General features: G+C 42.7%; 1 pseudogene; it reads left to right on the top strand.

Annotated features, from left to right (window-relative positions):
* The window catches only part of LOC140209404 (polymeric immunoglobulin receptor-like), a 53,696-nt pseudogene that overhangs the window by 7,867 nt on the left and 26,586 nt on the right, over window positions 1-19,243 (top strand).

The raw sequence follows: 19,243 nt of genomic DNA, 5'->3' as shown, positions 1-19,243 counted from the left end.
CTCTCTAGTTATCTTGACTGTACCTAATTCTATTCCCTGATACCTCTGGCTATCAGGTATATTGCTCATGTCTTCCACTGTGAAGACTGATACAAAATACTCATTCAGTTCCTCCGCCATCTCTTTGTTATCCATTATAATTACTCCAGCATCGTTTTCAATCGGTCCCATATCTACCCTTGTCACTCTTTTACTCTTCATATATTTAAAAAAAACTCTTAGTATCCTTTTTTATGTTAATCGCCAACTTCCTTTCATAATTCATCTTTTCTTTCCTAATGACTTTCCTAGTTTCTTTCTGTAAGTTTTTAAAGGTCTTCCAGTCCTCATTTTTCCCACTAATTTTTGCTTCCTTGTACGCCGTTTCTTTTGCTTTTATTTTTGCCTTAACCTCTCTCGTTAGCCACATTTGTGCCATTTTTCCATTCATGATTTTCTTTTTTCTTGGAATATATTTTTCCTGCATTTTCCTTATTTCTTATAGGAATTTCATCCAATTCTGCTCTGCCATCCCTCCATTTAGTTTACTTTTCCAATTGACTTGGGCCAGTTCCTCTCTCATGCCACTGTAATTTCCCCTGTTCCACTGAAATATCGATACACCTGATACCAGCTTCTCCTTTTCAAATTTGAAACTGAACTCAATCATATTATGATCACTACTTCCAAGAGGTTCCTTTACCTCCAGCTCCCTAATCACCTCAGGTTCATTACACAGCACCCAATCCAAAACAGCCGGTCCCCTGGTGGGCTTCTGGACAAGTTGCTCCAAAAAGCCATCCTGTAGGCATTCTACAAACTCCCTCTCCTGAGATCCATTACCTTCCTGACTTTCCCAATCCACTTTCATATTAAAATCCCCCATAATTATCTTGACATTTTCCTTCTGACACGCTTTTTCTATTTCCAGCTGCAACTTGTAGTCCACATCCCGACTGCTGTTTGAAGGCCTGTATATAACTGCTATTAGTGTCTTTTTACCCTTGCCATTTCTTAATTCTACCCATAAGGATTCTACCTCTTCTGATCCTATATCCCTTCATTCTATTGATTTGATATCGTTACTTACCATCAGGGACACGCCGCCCCCTTTACCTACCTTCCTATCCTTCCTGTACACTGTGTATCCTTGGATATTCAGCTCCCAATCACATCCATCATTTAGCCATGACTCGGTGATGGCCACAATGTCATACCTTTTAACCTGCAGCTGTGCAGCAAGGTCATCCACTAATGCTGAGTGCATTTAAGTACAGTACATTTAGATCGGTACCTGTTGCCACTTGTGCTATGTATCTATTTCGCAGCAAATTATCCTGTATATTCATCGGCCTGTCCTTTTTACCATCTTTGCTGCACGGTATTTTTGACTTATTTCTATTTTCTTCTTCCTCGATCCTAACATCTTGGTTTCCTTCCCCTTGCCAACTTAGCTTAAACCCTCCCTAACAGCTATATTAAACAATCCCGCTAGGATATTAGTACCTTTTGAGTTCAGGTGTAATCCATCTTTTTTGTACAAGTCATACTTTCCCCAAAATAGATCCCAGTGATTCAAGAATTTGAAGCCCTGCCCCCTGCGCCAGTTACTTAGCCACACATTCATCCACTTAATTCTGCTATTCTTACCATCATTAGCGTGCAGCTCAGGCAGCAATCCTGATATTATTACTCTGGAGGTCCGGCTTTTCAATTTTCTTCCTAGCTCCCAGCAATCTTTCTTCAGGACCTCCTCTCTTTTTCTGTCTATGTCATTGGTACCAATATGTACCAAGACTTCCAGCTGCTCGCCCTCTCTCCTCAGAATACTCTGGACTCGATCTGAGACATCCCGTACCTTGGCACCAGGGAGGCAACACACCATCCGGGTATCCTCGTCCGGCTCGCAGAATCTCTTGTCCGTCCCCCTTACAATGGAGTCCCCTATAACTACCGCATTTCTTCTTGCTCTCTTGATTTTGGCACTGGGCAGAATGCTAGAGTCTCGTTCACTGTGGTCCTCCTCTGTCAGGTCTGCCTCTTCAACAGAATCCAAAACGATAGATCGATTTCTGAGGGGGACTGTCACAGGGGTGCTATCCACTACCTCTCTATAGGTAGTATCTATCACCTCCTCACTTTCCCTAATTAGCCGAAGGTCATCTATTTCCATCTCCAGCACCTTAACACGGTCCTTCAGAAGCCTCATCTCAGTGCACCTGGTGCAGATGTAATCCTTGGGGAGGCTGGGACTTTTCCTCTGACCTTTTCCATGCACATACTGTTCCGTGTGGAAAACACTACACCTCCCAGTCCTCTAAGACTCTCCTCTCACCTTCAGACGAGACTCTTTAGATTTTGAAGTCCCTACTCTGGAATAAAGACGGTGATTATCCACCATATCCTCTTAATTACAGAGTACCTGGAGGCATATGACAAGATAGGCAGAACTCAGCATGGATTCCTTAAAGGAAAATCCTGCCTGACAAACCTATTACAATTTTTTGAGGAAATTACCAGGCCAGACAAGGGAGAGGCAGTGGATGTTGTATATTTGGATTTTCAGAAGGCCTTTGACAAGGTGCCACACATGAGGCTACTTAACAAGATAAGAGCCCATGGATTTATGGGAAAGTTACATACGTGGATAGAGCGTTGGCTGATTGGCAGGAAACAGAGAGTGGGAATAAAGTGATCCTATTCTGGTTGGCTGCCGGTTACCAGTGGTGTTCCGCAGGGATCAGTGTTGGGGCCGCTTCTTTTTACATTGTACATCAATGACTTAGTTTATGGAATAGATGGCTTTGTGGCTAAGTTTGCTGACGATACGAAGATAGTTGGAGGGGCCGATAGTGCTGAGGAAACGGAGAGTCTGCAGAGAGACTTGGATAGATTGAAAGAATGGGCAGAGAAGTAGCAAATGAAGTACAATGTTGGAAAGTGTATGGTTATGCACTTTGGCAGAAAAAATAAACGGGCAGACTATTATTTAAATGGGGAAAGAATTCAAAGCTCTGAGATGCAACAGGACTTGGGAGTCCTCGTACAGGATACCCTTAAAGTTAACCTCCAGGTTGAGTCAGTAGTGAAGAAGGCGAATGCAATGTTGGCATTCCTTTCTAGAGGAATAGAATATAGGAGCAGGGATGTGATGTTGAGGCTCAATAAGGCGCTGGTGAGACCTCACTTGGAGTACTGTGGGCAGTTTTGGTCTCCTTATTTAAGAAAGGATGTGCTGACGTTGGAGAGGGTACAGAGAAGATTCACTAGAATGTTTCCGGAAATGAGAGGGTTAACATATGAGGAACGTTTGTCCGCTCTTGGACTGTATTCCTTGGAGTTTAGAAGAATGAGGGGAGACCTCATAGAAACATTTTGAATGTTAAAAGGCATGGGCAGAGTGGATGTGGCAAAGTTGTTTCCCATAATGGGGAGTCTAGTACAAGAGGGCACGACTTAAGGATTGAAGGGCGCCCTTTCAGAACAGAAATGCGAAGAAATTTTTTTAGTCAGAGGGTGGTGAATCTATGGAATTTGTTGCCACGGGCAGCAGTGGAGGCCGAGTCATTGGGTGTATTTAAGGCAGAGATTGATAGGTACCTGAGTAGCCAGGGCATCAAAGGTTATGGTGAGAAGGCAGGGGAGTGGGACTAAATAGGAGAAAATGGATCAGCTCATGATAAAATGGCGGAGCAGACTTGATGGGCCGAATGGCCTACTTCTGCTCCTTTGGCTTATGGTCTTATGGTCTTAATTTTTAAACTGAGGTCATCCCTCATCAGAGTTCACTTCAGGGAAAACAGTCCCAGCCTATCCATATCCTAGAACTTCCAGTCCCACAGCATCTGTATGAATGTTTTCTGTACCTTCCCTAAATTAATGACACTCTTCCTCTGGACAGGTGAAATCTTGTCAACACCCTTTATAGCTGTAACATGCCATCCCAACTGTACTTAATGCCCCATCCAATGAAGGCAAGCATGGCATTTGCCTTGGTCAACACTTTGTCCATCTGTGTTGCCACTTTCAGGGACCAATGTAGTTGCACACCTCGTTCCCAACAGTGCAAGTTGTGTCCTTGTTTAATTTCCCAAAATGCATCACTTCACAGTGCCTGAGTTCAATTCCATCAGCTGTTCCATTAGCCACTTTCCTAGTTCAAAGTTCAAAGTAAATTCATTATCAATCTAGGTATACCATAAACAATCTAGTTTCATCTTCTTGCAGGCACCCACAAAACAAAGAAACACAACAGAATCCACGACGAACCACATACGACAAAAACTAACAAGCATCCAATGTGCAAAAGATGATGAATTGTGCAAAATAAATAAAATATGTAAACAAATGATACGTAGAACATGAGTCACAGAGTCCCCAAAAGTGAGACCACAGCTGCAGAGTCAGTTCAGTGCTGAGGCGAGTGAAAATGGTCCAGGACTCCTGTACGTCTTACCTAATGGTGGTAGCAAGAAGAGAGGTAGATGTTTCAAATTCAGACAAATGGGATGGGCTCAGGTGGAAGGATTGTGCTGGTACAGAGTGATGTGGCTGAACACTGGTTCATTTTCCAGATCCCATTATAAAATTCGACAATTCTTTCCACTGTCCACCACACTACAGTGTCATCCAAAACTTATTAATCATATTACTTACATTATCATTACAAATTATTAATATTGATGACAAATAACGAATAATAGCACTGATCCCTATGGTACACCACGTGATAAAGTCTGATGTCAGACTTCAGAATCACGATCTGATCCCTTCCGCCAAGCCTATTCAATATCCATCCAGTTAGCTTACACTGTGACCTCACATTACAGATCAGTCTACAATGCAAGATCTTGTCAAAGGCCTTGCTAAACTCCATGGGCTAAACACTACTGTCCTGCTCTCTTCAATCCTTTTGATTATCTCTTCCAAAAAGCTCAGCCATATTTGTTTGAAAGGGGATGTCCCATGCACAAGATCACATAGACCATCCCAAATCATAAGACCATAAGACCATAAGACAAAGGAGCAGAAGTAGGCCATTCGGCCCATCAATTCTGCTCCACCATTTTATCATGAGCTGATCCATTTTCTCCTATTTAGTCCCACTCCCCTGCCTTCTCACCATAACCTTTGATGCCCTGGCTACTCAGATACCTATCAATCTCTGCCTTAAATACACCCAATGACTCGGCCTCCACTGCTGCCCGTGGCAACAAATTCCATAGATTCACCACCCTCTGACTAAAAAAATTTCTTCGCATTTCTGTTCTGAATGGGCGCCCTTCAATCCTTAAGTCAGATTATGTTTTGGCAAATTCAGATAGATCCTGTCTCACAGAATCACCTCCAGTAAGTTACCCACTGCTGATCTTGTGCTCACCTGCCTGGAATGGGACTGGATCAGTAATCTATTGACCCTGAAATGTGGAAACACACTGCGACATTAGTGGGCAGTGATAATGATGACTCCAATCAAATAAAAATCATTACTTGTGAAGAGCTGTGATTTTGTGATGAGGGACGATGCTGTTGCCTTTTCAGACAATGTGGAATTCAATTACACCAATTGACGGTGTGGTAGATTCCTTAGAACACAGCGACAGCTTTAAATAAAATATCTTTATTTATTATTATTATGTTCTTTATCTTTTGAGTTTTTGTGCTGCATTAGACTGGAGTAACAATGATTTCATTCTCTTTTACACATGAGCACTGGAAATGACATTAAACAATCTTGAATCTAGGATCTGCCTGTGTAAATTTGATTTTACCTGTCCATTCTCTAAGAAACTTCTCCCTCATGCTTTATGGGCAGAAGATAAAGTGAGAGGAGTTGTGGGAAGAGCGATCACAATCAATTGGCACTATGCACCAATGTATCGCTTAGACCCAAAGATGTTGTGCCGCATGTGGGATCGCCAATGCACATCGTTAGTGAATACAAATGGGCAAAATGAGCAGTATGGAAGAATGACAATCAGAGATAACACATCCCAGGGAATATTTACTGTTACTATGGAGCACCTTGACCCTAATGATGCAGGGCATTATATATGTGTAATTCTATCATCTGGCAATCCTCCAATATTTAACGTGCATCTACAAGTATCTGTTGGTAGGTTTCCGATTTTGACTTTATCTTTCCACTGAAGTGTCTGATTCATGTTTTCTCTGGGGAGTGTCAGGGCAGCACCGATATTCAGAGGCTCTGTTACAGAGCAGGCCCCTGCGGGGAGGGTGCTGGGTTCGGAAATCCCACTCCAGTTGCTCTCACCCAGTGTGGGATCTGACCCTCTGGTTTCCAGTGGGAGGCTCAGCACATTATCCTGCTTCTGAACCATATGAAATGTTGCTCTGACAGTGGTTTGCATTCAGACTAAAACTAAGAATCTGATATTTACAGGTCAATGAGAAACAAGTGTTTCACATGGTCTAAACACTTCAAAAAGCATAAAAAGGGAATCAGATCCAGATCACTACAGATTGTGTTCAGTCCTCCCAGGGCAGTCTATTCCATTTCCCATCCCTGCTTCATGGATCAGTCACTCCCACCCCTACCCGGCACTCTCTCTGTGCTCTCATAAACCACCCGCCAGCACCCACTAACCATCCACTTCCCGGTAGCCAGCCTCCCCATTCAGCCCATTCCTGGTGGGAAATAGAGCAATGGGGTTAGAGAGAACTTGATATAATGTACAGCCCAAGAATTGACTCTTTGGCCCACCATGTCTACACTGACCATGCTATCATTCTAAGCTACTTCCATCTTACTGCATGTGGTCCATATCTCTCCAACCCCTCCCTTTTCATGTCCATGTCCAAAAGCTTCTTAAATATTGTTATGATATCCCTTTCTACCAGCCAGTCTGTCGGTGTGTTTCATGCAGTCAGCACCCTCAGAGTAAATAAAACTTGTCTCGAAAACATTCTTTAAACATTCCCCCTATTGCCTTCAAACGATGCTCACTATCATTTTACATTTAAACCCTGGGAAAAGATTCTATCTTCCCTATCTGTGATTTCTATAACTTCATAAACTTCTATCAGGTCTCTCCTCAGCCTCCTATACTGCAGCGAAAATGATCCAAGTTTGTCAAACTTCTCCCCATAGCTACAATCCAGGTAACATTTATTCATTTATTTGATTTATTCATTGATTGAGATATAGCGTGGAGAGGCCTTTCACGCCCTTTGAGACGTGCCACCCAGTAATCCCCCAGACTTAACCCCAGCCTCAAACTCAGACAATCTATAACAACCAATTGACCTACCAACTTCTAGGTCTTTGGACTGTGGGAGGAAACCAGAGCACCTGGAAGAAACCCACGTGGACATGGGGAGAACACACAAACTCCTTACACAGAGCAGCAGAAATTGCCACGGTAAAGCCTTGTGCTAACCATTAGTCTACAATGCTGCCCTGGTGACACCCTGATGACCTTTTTACCCTCTCTAAAACCTCCACATCTTTTCTATACTGTCGCTATCAGAATCACAAATTATTGTATGTTGCAAATGTGCCCTAAACAAAGTCTTATGAAGCTTCAAAATGCCTTGTCAGCTTTAGTTTCCAATATGTAAAATGAAGAATGCAAATGTGCTGAATGCTTTCATTACCATTATTTCCACTTGTGTTGCAGCTTTCAGGGAGCAATGGACTTCAACCCCAAAAACTCTCTGTACATCAACTCTAAAGGGCTCCAGATATTAAATTCCCCAGATGTATGCGGAGTGTTTGAAACCTCTGGGCGTGCACTTGCAGGAGCTTAGAAGAATGAGCACAGAAAAGCTGATGGTTGTGGAGAGGATGCTTCCTGTAGTGTGGACCTCTAAGACCAGAGGGCACAGACTCAGAAAAAAAGAGAGATGAGGAGGAATTTATTTAGCCAGCGGCTGGTGAATCTGTGGAATCCATTGCCACAGTCTGTGGAGACTAAATTATTGGATATATTTAAAGCAGAAGTTGATAGGTTTCCAGGACACCCACAAGTGCTGCCTTTTCAGAGTCAAGCTGTTGGTTGCAACATTAGACTGTCTCCTTGCTGCTGAGAGAGTTTGTAACTCTGATTTTCACACAGATACATACTCAGTGTCATCACTGCTGTCCTGATCTGGAGACCTGCTGTGTTCAGGGATAATGGCAGATATGGCAGTTCAGGCAGATAAGAGGATGCAGAGACACAGAGAGGTAGAGGAGCTGCTGAGATTCCAGACGTGTGGGTCCTGGTTGAGATACAGAACTGCTGAAATCTTTACTGTGTTTGATTTTCAGATGTTTATTGGTTGTTTTCCACAGAACCCGTGTCTGTTCCTTTGCTTCGATTTTCACCACTAACAAGTGGCTCAGGTTGTGGGGACTATGTGTCAGTGTCCTGTGAGTCTGGCCATGGATCCCTTCCCATTCAGTATTCATGGTACGAAAAGACCCCAACTGTGGATTCAAAGATCTCTGTTACCAATAAACTGGATCTACATTGTCAATCCTTAAAATACAAAAAATATCTGTATTATTGCAAAGTCTCAAATGATAATGGGGAAAAGACTAGTGAAATGATCAGCGTGTCCATCTCCAACAATGTCAGGAACTGCAGAAATGTGATTGATGTCAACAGAATGGGTAAGTAGTGCAGAGTTTAATATTTTATGATTGTCAATGGAGTACAACTGAGTGACTGATGTGTACTGGATATTGTATTGTTGGAACACAATATCCAGTACACATGGCTTAGATGGTAGGGGGTTCGTGCTGCTTCGATACGCTCCTGTGCCTGGGACTCGCTGCCTCAATTTGGCACATACCCCACTTTTCCATTCTGGCCTAAAGCTTAAATCAGTCAGACAATCTCTTCATCCTCACTCTCATGTCACCAACAGTTTTGGTCTGATGAAAGATGTTCTTGTTATGGAAGGAAGCTAGCAAAGGATCAGCAGACTGATTTCTGGGATGCCATGAGTGACACAAGAACAGAGAATTGGTTGATCAGGTTTTTATTTCCTGGAGTTCACCAGACTGAAAGGTGATCTCATAGAAAGCTGCAATATTTTACCAGGCTGAAACAGATGCAGTTAGAAGGCTTCCAATACCAGGGAATACTGGACAGTCTATGGAATCTTACCTCCAAGAGGATCACAACCTTGCTGTTGGATTTGGAGTCTTGCATGCCTCAATAACCTGGAGATCTCTGTTGGCTGGAGTGAGGTCTTTATACTTTGGCTCTTTGTAGGCTCACCCATGCCTATATAGGTCAAAGTGTAGAGGTCAGACTTAGAGTGATCCACCAGTCCTCCAGGTTTGGGGGTTCAGCTCAGGACTAACAAAGCTGAGTGGTAAAACAAAATTGTTATGGAAACAGGAATGAAGAATCCTTCTACATCAGAGATTGATGGTATTGCTCAGTCTGCATCTGGGACTTGCATGACTGACAGCAGTGAAAACCGAAAGGAATCTACTGGCATGATGGAGGAAGCCCTGAACAATGCTAGGGATAGAAAACCTTCATTGCTGCCCTAAATGCCAATGTTGTAATGGGCAGTAAGTAAGTAAGCATGGAGGCTTAGAAATAATCTAAAGGGTGAGACATTTAATACTGGGATTAGGAAGGATTTCTTCGCCCAGAATGTGCTGAACCTATATGCAAGAAAGATTGAGTTATTTTTCTCAGAGGTAGAAAGATCAAGAGATATGGGAAGGAAAAGACTTTGACTTTTCATTGAAAAAATCTCCTACATTATCCTTTTGGACAAAAAGTGTACTTGAACCACTATCTCCCTGTATATTCAAGTACAGCTATCACCAACTCTGCAGAGGGTGATGGGGCCCTGGAAAGTGATCTCGCCATGCCGGCTGAGGCCATCTCCCTAGATGGACCTTTCCCTAATTAGATAGAATTACAGTTTCCTCAATCCAAGTCCTTTAACTTTCCCAGCTGCATCTCCACACCATCAGGTACTGAGTATGGGAAAGAATCCAAGCCATCAGTAAATGTAATTGGGTGCACAGTAGAACAGCAATTAGCGATCAGCAATCCGGGTCCAATTCCAACCACTATTGCAAGTTGTTTGTACGTTCTCTTAGTAGCTGTATGAGTTTCCTCCGGGTGTCGCGCTTTCCTCCCACGTTCCAGAGACGCACAGGTTAGTATTGGTATGTCAAAGGGAAGCTATTTTGGCACTGGAAACATGGAACACTTGCAGGCTGCCCCCAGCACATATTCTGTGTTGGTCATTGTAAACAACACATTTCACTGTATGATCTGATGTACATGTGAGGAAAAAATGTCATCTTCAACTTTTAATGTGCATTCAGTATAGATCACCTTTGGTCCACCACACTAAACTACCTGTTGGTCTAACAATTGTGCTCTTTTGTTCTTTTAAATACAAAGCAGATGAAATTGAATTTTATTTTCTTTTAACAGGGCAAAATCATTTCTGTAAAAATAATGTGACAGAATCGATGACAACTGCAGAAAGGAAAAAAACTACATCACCTCAAATGTAAAGTATTAGGTTCTCTCTACAGGGGATTTCACTGTAATTGCTTTCAAATAGAGCCAGCTGGGAGAGAACTATGTTTCTCTTTAACTGGTGTTAAACTTATCTGACATGATTAACTTCAATGAAATGATGTGTTGGAATCTGAATATTCCTGATTTTCTTGTACATGCGTCAAGCCTGAGATCAAAGATAAATTTATTTTTCCAAATATTTAATAATTTGAGCATAGCAATTGAAACTCATGTTCTGAGTCATAAAGTGCTTGTTGTTTACTAGAACAACTGGCCCGTCAGCCTGACTCGTCCAAGTCAACCGAGATTTTCATCTAGGTAGAGCACCTGTAATTTTATTTATCCCATATCCTTCTCTGCCAGAGATTCCCAACCTGCGGTCAAGACCAGTCAAGTCAAGTCAAGTGAATTTTATTGTCATATAACTATATAGATGTATGCCATCAAACGAGACAATGTTTCTCCAAACCAGGGTGTAACACGCATAACACATAATAACTTATGAAAGTGGGGATGAGATCTGCAAATGGATTACACATAAATAAACAAACTGAGGTGCATAAATTCAGTTCTGTAAACTACAGAGCAAATTAACCAGTGACACTGACTCTATGGACCCCTTAGTTAATGGTAGGGGGACATGGCAAAAAAGTTTGTGAACCCTTGTTCTAAGCCTTTCCTACTCATGTATCTGTCAAAATGTCTTCTGAATGTTGTAAATGCTCCCACTCCTATGGATTGCTATGGCAGGTTGTTCCATATACCTAAGACCCTCTGTGTATAAAATTGCTCTTTAGGACCTTTCACCGCTAAATTGTAGCCTGCACCTGCTGGCTTTACTGTCCCCTCCCCTTGTAAAAAGACAGTGACCATTCACCTTATAGGTGCCCCTCATGATTTTATATACCTCTGTTAAATGACCCGTCAGCATTCTAAGCTCCAGGGCAAAAGTCTCATCCTTCCAACCCTCCATTATAACTCTATCCCTTCATTCTCAGGAATGTCCTCATGATTTTTCTGCTGCACCCTTTCCAGTCCAATGATATATTTCCTATTATCAGGAGACAACATCTGCACATGGTATTTGAAGAGTAGTCTCACTAACATCTTGTACAGCCATAACATAATATAATAATCTTGTACGCAGTGCCCTGACTAACAAAGTAAGTGTACCAAATGCCTTCTTCACCATCCTGTCTACCTGTGTCATCATATTCAGGTAACAATGTACCTGGAAGAGCAGATCACTTTTTTGCAACATTCTCCATAGCATCCTCCGACCATTTACTGTACGTCTTGCAGTGGTTTAACTTGCCAAAATGCAAAACCTCCAATTTGAAAACCCCCCATGACAATCCACTAACTCATCCCATCAAGCCAATGTTATATTCAATTTGCTAGACCATCTTGAACTAATGGGTCCTTGTCAAAGGCCTTATTGAGTTTCAGATAGACAACATCCACTGCCCTGCTCTCATTAATCCGCTCTCTGTCTGTAATGAGCTCATGTGATTGTCAAACTGCTTGCCCTAAGACATTCACTGTAGGTCTTCTGCTGGGTCTGTTGAAGATATTCCACAGTTCAGATGAGAAAAAATTTTGACATGACACTAGTAAGAGCTCAGCAATCAATGTCCAAACCAGTGTGGGATTTGGCGGGAATTGATTTTTATAGGGGAGCTGGTTTTAAGCAAATGCAATCTTTCCTTTATTAGATCCTTCAACTGTGAGTGCAGTGGAATCTCTAGATATCTACCTCAGCTTCTCCCCACATCCTGATTGTTACACACAAGTGTGCATACATACAAAATTATACTTTTTGGATATTTGCAGTAATTTATATTTTTTATTGTTTTTAATACTTTTCACTGACTTGGTAAAGCAGCCAATCTAATTGAAGATCCAACTTTCACTGACATATTCTCTTCCTCTCACCTCCTATCGGGCAGAAATTACAAAAGTCTGAAAGCATGTACTACAAACTTCAAGGACAGCTTCTTTCTCACTGTTGTGAAACTATTGGATGGTCTCCTAGTATCATAAAATGAGCTCTTGATCTTGTAATGTACCTGGGCTTGCTCCTTACAAGAACATTCTTTCTTTTTATTTATTTAAAGATTTGGCCCTGAATAGGCCATTCTGGCCCTTCAAGCCATGCTGCCCCATTAACCCTTGACAAAGCTGATAATTTTAACATAATCACAGGACTATTAACAGGGACCAATTAACATGGTTTTGGACTGTGGGAGGAAACTGGAGCACCTGGGGAAAGCCTATGCATTCTACGTGGAAGAAGTACAGACCCCTAACAGACAGCATTAGAACTGAGATGAGGAGGAATTTCTTTAGCCAGATGGTGGTGAATCTGTGGAATTTATTACCACAGATGGCTGTTGAGGCCGAGTCATCGGGTTTATTTAAAGCTGAGTTTGATCGGTCTTTGAGTAGTGAGGGCATCAAAGGTTACAGGGAAAAGGCAAGAGAATAAGATTGAGAGGGATAATAAATCAGCCAAGATGGAATGGCAGAGCAGTCGATATAGGTCGAATGGCCTAATTCTCCTATGTCTTATGATCTCATTGTGTTATGATCATCACCAGCTTTAGGATTTCCTGAGCAGCCCAATTAACATTGTGACTACTGAAACTGAGTTTCAGGTTGCTGGTTAAAGTACCTTCCTCACCTTCAGAAATGAGAAGGGAACCCATTCCTTCTATACTGATATGAACAAGGCTGCTGTATTTCGTGATTGTGACAAAGATAATATACCTTCGAAACCTGTGCGAAAAACTAAAGGAATGCATGTCATAGGCAAGGGGATGGGCTGGTGTTTAATTAGTTTGTCAACAAGGTTTACTCACTTCTGCGCTGAACTCAGTCTGTGGCCTGCAATTAATGTGCTGCAGTGATGACTCACTTTGTGGCTATGGACTAACTTCAGCAAATTTCATGAACTTGTCCAAAAGTATTTTAAAGGTGAATTTATTCCCACCCCCTAGTACTTCTTCTGGCAGCCTTTTCACGTACACACTGCTCTGTGTGGAAAACACTGCCCCTCCAGGCCCTCAAAGACTTTCCACCCTCACCGTCAGTCTTGGCTCTCTAGTTTTCGACTCCCCAAAGTTGGGATAAAGACTGTGATTATCCAGCATATCTTTGCCCCTCTTAATTTTTAAACCTCAGCTGTGTTCACTTCAGGGAAAACTGTCCCAGCCTATCCAAAACCCAGACCGTCCAGTTTCAGAAGCATCTTTGTGAATGCTTTCTGTACCTTCTCTAATTAATCACATTCTTCCTCTGGAACTGCACAGATTAGTCGAGATGAGGTCTTGTCAATGTCCTTTATAGTTGTAACATGCCATCCCAGCTCTACTTAATGCCCCATCCAATGAAGGCAACTGGTCATATTCCTTGTTCAGCAGTTTGTCCACCTGTGTTGCCACATTCAGGGACCTGTGTAGTTGCAAACCTGGTTCTCTGCTGTGTACGTTTTGTCCTTGTTCCACTTCCCAAAATTCATTACTTCACACTGCCTGAGTTCCATACATCAGTCATTCCATTAGCCACTTTCCAAGTTCAATATTCAAAGTAAACTAATTATGAAATTATGTGTACCATAAACAAACTACATATAATTTTTTCTTGACTGCTATTTTATATGAGCCTTCTGCTATGTTTCACCGTTGTTACTGTAGTTTTCGTCCTTGTCCAGGAATATCGCTGTTACATTTGGCAGTATCCATATATGGTTGAATGACAATTAAACTTGAAATTCAACTTGAATAGATGGCTCTGGTGAGAAGAGAGGGAGATGGATCAAATGCAGGCAGACGGGTTGGGCTCATGTGGGGGAATCTGGCTAGCACAGAGTAATGGGGCTGAACACCAGTTCTCTTTCGAGATCCCTTCAGCCTATTCTGTATCCAACCAACTAGCTTACCATGTGATCTCACAATACAAATCTGTCTGCTATGTGAGATGTTTTCAAAGGCCTTGCTAAACTCCATGTGCTACATGCTACTGCTCCTGCCCTCATCAGTCCGTTTCTTCATCCCTTCAAAAAAAAACCTTGTCAATTTCTTGAGAGTAGATTTCCCATGCACAAAATCACGTTGACTATCCACAACCAGATCATGCCTTTGCAAATTCAGGTAGACCCTGTCTCAGAGAACTACCTCTGGTAATTTATCCACTACCGATCTTGTGCTCACCTGCCTGGAATAGGACTGGATCAGTAATCTATTGACTCAGAATTGTTGAAACACACTGAGACATCACTGGGCAGTGATAATGATGACTCCAATCAAATAAAAATCATTACTTGTGAAGAGCCGTGATCTTGTGATGAGGGACGATGCTGTAGCATTTTTCAGACAATGTGGAATTCAATTACACCAATTGAGGGTGTGGTAGATTCCTTAGAACACACTGACAGCTTTAAATAAAACATCTCTTTTTATTATTATTGCTTTCTTTATCATTTGCTTTTTCTGTGCTGCTTCAGATCCGGAGGAACAATGGTTTTGTTCTCCTTTATATTTGTATAGAGGAAATGACATGAAGCAATCTTGAATCTGCTTGTGTAAATTTGAATTTTACCTGTCCATTTTCAGAAGAATTTCTCCCTCAGTTTTGGGTGCTTTATGGGCAGAAAACAAAGTAAGAGGAGTTGTGGGAAGAGCGATCACAATCGATTGTCACAATGACCAAAGTACCGTTCACACACAAAGTATTTGTGCCGCATGTGGGGTCGCCAATGCACATCATTAGTGAATACAAATGGGACAAATGAGCAGTATGGAAGAATAACAATCAGAGATAACACATCCCAGGGAATATTTACTGTTACTATGGAGAATCTTGTCTCTCAAGATACAGGAGTTTACAGATGTGGAATTGCAACATCTGGCAATCATCCAGTGTTTGACGTGTATCTACAAGTATCTGACGGTAGGTTTCTCCTTGATTACCTTTATGTGTCCAGTGAAATGTCTGATCCATATTTGCTCGAGGAAGTGTCAGAGAAGCATGGATATCCTGAGGCTCCTCAGCAGTGCAGAGCCCTGTGGGGAGTGGGCAAGGTTTGGGAACCCCACATGTTGTCCGTCCCACTGACTGGCCAACAATTTCCAGTGGAAAGGCTCAGTACATTTTCCTGCCTCTGAACTGTATGAAATGCCACCCTGATTTCCGGTTCTCTGGCCCCGAGCATCTTATTTTCACTATGCATGTACATTCCCTACATACCTCTATCCTCCACCAGAAAGGCTTCAAAGGTCTCTGCTGCTTTCTGGACACCAGAGCCAACCAGTTCCCCTCCATCACCACTCTCCTCCATCTTGCGGAACTTATCGTCACTCTCAATAATTTCTCCTTTGGCTCCTCCCACTTCCTTCAAACAATAGCTATGGGTACTTGCATGGGTCGCAGCTATGCCTGCCTTTTTGTTGGCTGCATGGATCAATCTACGTTCCAAGTCTATACTGGTGTCTCTCCCTCACGTTTCCAATGCTACGTTGATGACTGCATTGGTGCTGCTTCCTGCACCCATGCCGATCTAATTGACTACATCAACTTTGACTCCAAATTTCCAGGTCCTTTTCCAGCACCTCCCTTCCCTTCCTCAAATTGTCTGTCTCTATCTCAGGAGACAGTTTATCTCTGAAGATTGCTACAAACCCCAATGACTCTTGCAGCTACTTGGACTATACCTCTTCCCACCCTGTTACTTGTAAAAATACCAAACCCCTTCCCTCAATTTCTCTTTCTGTACTGCATCTGCTCTCACGATGAGGCTTTTCACTCCAGGAGGATAGAGATGTCCTCCTTCTTGAAAGAAAGGGGCTTCCCTTTCTCCACTATCAACACTGCCCTCAACTACATCTCTTCAATTTCACACACGTCTGCCCTCACCCTATCTTCCCACCACCCCATCAGTGTTAGGGTTCCTCCTGTTGTCTCCTACCACCCCGTTAAGCTGCAACTCCATCACATATTTCTCTGAAACTTCTGCCATCTCCAATGGGATCCCGTCACCAGGCACATCTTTCCTTTCCCCTCACTTTCTGCTTTCTACAGGGATCACTTCCTGCACAACACCCATGTCCATTCACACCTCCCCACAGACTCCCTCCTGACATTTATCCTTGCAAGCGGACAACTGCTACATCTGCCCCTACATCTCCTCCCTCACTACCATTTAGGGTCCAAAACAGTCCTTCCAGGCGAGGCGACACTTCACCTGTGAGTCTGTTGGGGTCATCTATTGTATCCGGTACTCCCGGTGTGGCCTCTTGTATATCAGTGAGACCCAAAGTAGAATGGAAGACAACTTTGCCGAGCATATACACTCCATCCACCAGAAAAAGCGGGACCTTGCAGCGTCCACCCATTTTAGTTCCACTTCCCAATCCCATCCCAACCTGTCAGTCTCTGGCTTCTTCTATTGCTGTGATGAGGCCACACTCAGGTTGTAGGAGCAACACTTTTTGTTCCGTTTGTGTAGCCTCCAGCCTGATGGCATGAACATTGATTTCTCGAATTTCCAGTAATGTTCCTCCCCCCCCCTTTCTCTATTGCCCATTCCCATTTCCCTCTCTCACATTATCTTCTTGCCTGCCCATCACTTCCCTCTGGTGCTCCTCCCCCTTTTTCTTTCTCAATGGCCTTCTGTCCTTCCCTATTCGATTCTGCTTTCTCCAGCCCTGTATCTCTTTCACCAATCAACTTCCCAACTCTTTCCTTTACCTCTCCCCTCCCTGTCACTTTATGCTTCCCCCTACTGGTTTTACCTATCACCCTGCGTTTCTCCCTCCCCTCCTCCCACCCTCAGACTCTGAGTCCTCATCTTCCTGTTCTGCTGAAAAGCCTTGGCCCAAAATGTCGACTGTACTCTTTTCTGTAGGTGCTCCCTGGCCTGCTGAGTTCCTCCAGTAATTTCTATGTGTTACAGGGAGTCGCCACAATCATTGTAGCTAAAGAGCTTGTCTCACAAGTTTCCATTAAACTATCACCTTCAAACAACGCTTGCATTATTTTTTTTCAAACACCAGTGGTGACTGTCTCCTTGTAGCTGTGAGAGATTGTACCCTGATTTTCACACTGACACATCACATCCTCACTGTCATTGCTGCTGTTCTGATCTGGACTCCTGCTGTGTTTTGGAATAGTGGCAGACGCGGGGTTCAGGCATCTGGGATTGATGTGGAGTTCAGATGCCCACATATTGATTTCAATATGTTGACTGATTCTTTCCCACAGAACCAGTGTCTGTTCCTGTGCTTCGATATCTGTCTTCTGCAAATATCGTGTGTGTTGGGGGCTCCGTGTCAGTGTCCTGTGAGTCTGTCCAGGGATCCCTTCCCATTCAGTACACATGGCATGAAAATATCTCATCTGTGGATTCAAAAGTCTCTGAAAACAGTCAACTGGATCTACGTTGTCAATCCTTCAAACACCAACACTATCAATATTACTGCACTGCCTCCAATACTCATGGAGCAAAGTCTAGTGAAATAGTGAACGTGTCCATCGACAACAGAGGAGACAACTGCAGCTTTGTGATTCAGTTCACTGGCACTGGTAAGTGGTGGAGGGTGCGAATCATTAGGGAGATTGATTGAGTATCATGTACCGTCTTCAAGATTCAAGATTGCTTAATATCATTTCCAATATGCAAATATAAGGAGAACAAACTAATTGTTACTCTAGATCTAATGCACCCATAAAAAATAACAATAAGGTACAGAACACAATCGTTAATAAACATGATACATATAAATACATAAAATTGTTTATATACATTGGTTGTATGTAAGTAAATTGCTGCTAGGCACAATAGTGTATCTACCTGAGGTGCCTGACATGAAATGATAAAGTAGTGGTGGTGGGGGTTGTGGAGGGGTGGGTTAGTGGGTGGGAGTGTTCATCTGTTATGTTCTTTAAGCTGCATTGTGACAAATCTTGCAGGGAACGGCATGCCCTGTTCGGTAGCTGAGAAGTGAGTCCCTCACCAGAGAGTTTCCTGCCTGCAGCCTGCTCTTGCTGTGCATGGTGGCTTTGCGTCTAAATTGCTGACATTTCTAGTTGCTGACTGAGATTTTCTCATCTTTGAGAACCAGCAAATACCCAAACTCACACCTTCTGGATTTATAAACAGTTTCCAGTAGTTTGTTTCGTGGAAAATAGAGAGAATTATACAGGCTAAAGAAGCAATGGAAGTCACATGCAATAGGTGTAAGGACTGAACTCAAGAAACCAAGCAGGCTGTTTGGTGTCTCAAGACTACTCCACTATTCAATATCATCTTGGCTGATCTGTACTAGGCTTTCTTAGCTCTTCTGCATCATTTTCCTACAGTTCGCCATTTCCTGATCTTTATCAAAAAATATCTACGGTACTTTCTGTTTAAAGATCCCCACTGATCCAGCCTCCACCACCATCCAGGTGTAGGATTCTAAGGATTGTGAATTTAAATCCAATTTTAAATTACCTGATCCTTATCTTGTTACAGTGCCTCTTCATTTGAGATATTCTAATAATAGAAATTGGTTTTCCTACAGAAGGCAGAGGGTTGCAATAGATATTCTGCCAGGAGATGGTGACCACTGGTATTACACAATTACCTCACAACTCTTGATCTCAATCCTCTGATTAATGAAGGCCTGTCCTTTTCAGGGACGTCCATATTGTGAGTATTTCTGGGCCTTTTATCTAAAATAAGATGTGTTGGCATTGGAGATAGTTCAAAGGAGGTT

This window comes from Mobula birostris, chromosome 14 (assembly GCF_030028105.1).
Source record: "Mobula birostris isolate sMobBir1 chromosome 14, sMobBir1.hap1, whole genome shotgun sequence".
NCBI classification, from domain to species: Eukaryota; Metazoa; Chordata; class Chondrichthyes; order Myliobatiformes; family Myliobatidae; genus Mobula; species Mobula birostris.
Note: the sequence above shows the minus strand (reverse complement) of the source record. Positions and strands in the feature narration are given on the sequence as shown.